Consider the following 4,324-nt stretch of genomic DNA (forward strand, 5'->3'; position numbering starts at 1 on the left):
TCCAAAACGAGGTTTTTATTTTAAAACAAAACCGAATTTTATTTAACACGAAACGAAAATTAAATAAATACGTTAATTAAATAAAACGTGACAAAATAAATAAATAACTAAAGGAATAAAAACTATAGCATAAAAAATAAATAGAAGGAGAGAATAAATTAAATAAAATAAAGAGTCTAGTCCTCGGATAATACCTTTAATTCGGTATCTGACCGTCGAAGTCGATTGATTCCACGAACCGCGAGCTCCCGTTTTTTATGAAAAATTTAGTAAAAATTGAACTTAGGAAATTTAGAGATTTTCAATTTTAGGAAAAAAAAATGTTTTTTTTCCAAAAAATCCACTTCCTCTCTCTAGAAAAATATCTAGTGTGAGAAAGCTCTCCCAAAAAATCCCCCTAAAAATCCTCCTCTTCACCTTGGGATCCGTGCCCTTATATAGGGAAACGGATCCCGGAACAATGGGCGACGCCCAAAAAAAATTGGGCGTCGCCCATTGTGGTTGGGCAGCCGCCCAACCTAGTGTTGGGCTACCGCCCAACCTTGTTGGGCGGCCGCCCAACAATGTTGGGCGATCGCCCAACGGCGTTGGGCGCCCGCGCCCAACCCTCGTTGGGCGTCCGCCCGACGCGTTAGGCGTTCGCCCGACGTGGTTGGGCGTCCGCCCGGCGACCCCCGGGGCATGCCCCGCACCGTCGGACGCGTGCACTTCGTGGCCGCCGAGCGCACGTTCCGCGCAGCTAGATGCTCGCACATCGCGGCCGCCGAACGCGCGCCTCGCGCTGCCAGGCACGTGTGCTCAACGGCCCACAAGGGCGCGCACCGCCAGCGGTCCCAGGCATTGCTCGGGCGTCGAGAGCGTGCCACTCGCGGTGCGTCCGACGGACGCCACGCGCACGTCTCGAGCCGTCAAGCGGGCGTTCGACCATCGTCGTCCGCTTGCGGGATGCCGTTGTGTGCCCGCGCTGTGCCGTTAATTTTCCTCAGCTTATAATTCTTTATATATTTTTCAAAACTTCCGGAATCAATCGCTTCGACTGTCTTGTTTCAGGTTTTCGTCACAGGTCCTCCGACTCGGTGTCTACACCTCTCTGAAACTATGACTAAGATTTCAGTGAACATCTCCGGTGCCGGTCACCCTAAGACCAGTTCCGATGAACCTTCCAAGCATACTACTCCAATCCAAGATGCTCAAGGTAGCACACTTCCTGTCTCCACTTCCCCACTTCAAGCTGAGCAGATTAACTTATCTAATCAAGTTCCACCCCCAACACAACATGTTGATGATTCAGCTCAAGAAACCCATCCAAGTCCAGGTACCAATCAAGGTACTCAATCTGGCAGAGAACCAAGTCCTCCACCACCATCAAACTTTGTACCAGCCTCTGAGTCTAATACTGCTAAGTTTGCATACTTGAATGCTACTGAGTCTGGCCGACGTGTCATTGCTTCTGCTCAGTCCTTGCTTCAAGACTTCAATACTACTCAAGCTGATGGTCACCAATCCACTCAAGCTGAGTCCTCTCACCTGTCTGGTATTACTCAGCTTCTAACTGAACTTCGAGGGCTTAAGGATCTGGTTAGTGTTATCACTGCGGTTCAAACTCAGCAACCTAATCAAGAGCAAATCGCAAAACTGACTGAACTAGTGCTTACAATGGCCACCCATATGAATTCGCTTGAAGGCAAAATTCACCAACTGTCAGAAGTCAATCCAGGGTATGTCACTTCCACTGAGCTTCAAAGCTACTGTGTTAAGCTAGCAGCGGAACTGACCACCTCTAGAGCACCTGTCAATCCTGAGTCTGTTACATCTGTTGAATTGCAAGACTGTTTTACAAAGTTGAATGCTGAGCTGACCAAATTAAGTCCTCCCGGCAATGCTGAGTTTGCTACCTCTGTCGAACTTCAAAAATGGTTCACCCAACTTCATACTGAGCTGACAAGTACACGTGATTTAGTATCCTCCTCTTCTCAGTGTACTATTGACCAATTGAGTGAGGCTGTCAGACTACTCAACATTGACCGAGCCCAAATGGATGTTGATCCCATTTCCAACACTAAACTCATGAGCTTTTCACAAGCTATCATGAAGGCAATGCATATCAACAATGGCCAGCGCATGTTTTATGATTCTGCTCTGCTCAAACTATTCCATCAAGCTTTTGGTCAGATCACAAGCTCCCTCACCTGCCTGAGCAAATCTCATGAATGCCTCCTCAGTATGATCAGCAGCTCTCTTAGGGTTCCTCAGCATATCCAAGACGATAGTGTGCTAGTCATTGATGGCTTAGGTGAAAGCACCAAAAGGCTCCAGCGCTACTCTCAGTATCTCTCCTCCGCAGCACGGAATGAAACTTTCCTCTACAAACCCGATGATGGCAAAACGGGGGAGACAAGTAAAGGAGGAACTCAGCCTCAGCCTGCAGGTACTGCGTCTGGAAGCAAAGGAAAAGGCATTGCTTATGTTGATCCCTCAGCTCAAAGAAAGAAGAAGTAAAACTAGCTAGTCTGTGTCTAGAGACTTAGCATCATATCCTGTTTCCTGTTTTTGTTGTTATGGTTTAATCTAATATCACAAGTATCAGTGTTCTTCCTGATCTGACTAATCAAGTTTGAACAAACAAATCAAAAAGGTTAAACACATTAACACTAAAAACTAAGAGACAACATCCTTCCAAAAACTGAGTCAGTACACACAAATGTCTTAAGTCTAATCAAATTAGATCTTGGAAGGTTTAGAATAAAATTAAGACAAAAAATGTATGCAACCCTTACGGGGGAGTCATATCAAAAATATCAATCATGGGGCAACTTATAACTGAGTTCCGTAATTATGTATTTTGCCAACATCAAAATGGGGGAGTTTGTTGAAACACCTTTCCACAAGATTTTGATTTGACAAAATCATCCATGATTAAGAGGCAATTAAATTTAGATGCTTTGATTTAATTGTACTAATATGTTTGTTAAATATTGAGTGCAAAAATATATAAAGTAAAGACAGGACAAAAGTCAGCATAAACGAAGCTGAGTAGAACGGAACTCAGCCTGACAGAACAGAAGCTGAGTGGAGTTAAAATTCAGAAGCAAAACGAAGCTGACTAAAGTTGAAGACTTCTTCAGGAGCGGTTAAACAGAACGGAGCTGACCTTGAAGGAACTCAGCATGAACGCTGAACATTCGAAAAGAACAAACGAAGCTGAGTAACAGTCGGGACAGCATGAAGGATCCGTTCACTAAAAGACAAAGTCTGCCAATCTTCTGCACCAATAATTGGAACCTCGAAGACACCTAAAAGACTAATTTCAAGAGTCATGGGACATTGGATTATTGGAAACAGACAACTGGCACAAACAGACAAACCAGACGCTAGAAGACAAATCTGACGCCTGAAGAAAACAGAGAAATGGAATGGAGGTGCAGTCTGAAGCTTTCCAGAAATTGTTCCCCAAAAGAGCCGTTTTGATGTTAACGGTTAGGAAATTTCAAAACGATGAAATCTACAGATTTCCTTCTATAAAAGGACAATCGAAAAACTTGGACAAACACTGAAGCAGAAACAAAAAGAAAAATACAAGAGAGAAAGTTTCAAAAGCACTCAAATACGAAAAGAATCTTACACCGACTTTTCTATTCTATGTGTAAATGCTAGATTGATTTGTAATCATCTAAAGTGTTCTTTAGTTCAAAAAGAACAAGTCTGTGATCAATAGGAATATTGAGAGTGAAAAGCTGAGTGCTTGGCTGTAAGCATTTCTGTAGTAGAGAAATCTAGGTGCTGGGTTGTAGCACTTAGTAGGAGTTGAGTAGACGAATAGAGGAAGGTACTCTTGCATATTCAACTGCCTTGTAATTGGTTTGTGCTCTACCTTTAAAGAGCTCAGTATTGGATTCAAAAAGCCCGGAGGACTCTGGGGACTAGACGTAGGCAGAGAGGCCGAACCAGGATAAGTGATACTGAGTAATCTCTAAACTCTCTCTTATAATTGCATGTGTTGTTTGCTTTATTTACTCAGCATATAAATTGCCTAAGCTGATCTTGAGTAAATAAGTGGTGCTGAGTTAGAAGCTGACCTCCAAGAGTGTCAATTCCTAACTCTCAAGAAAACAACTTTGGTCAACATCTGACTAAAGCTGTCCTGAGATATATCTCACCAAGCTGAGAAAAGGCTAAGTTAATAAACTCTCAAAATAACATCCAGTCAGCTTAATTAAAACGCGAAAAAGTTATATTAGTTCCTAACCCCCCCCTTGGAACTAATTACCAGGGACCAACAAGTGGTATCAGAGCCTAAGCTCACTACTCAAAGATTTAACAATCT

Source organism: Euphorbia lathyris, chromosome 8 (assembly GCF_963576675.1).
Source record: "Euphorbia lathyris chromosome 8, ddEupLath1.1, whole genome shotgun sequence".
Taxonomy (NCBI): domain Eukaryota; kingdom Viridiplantae; phylum Streptophyta; class Magnoliopsida; order Malpighiales; family Euphorbiaceae; genus Euphorbia; species Euphorbia lathyris.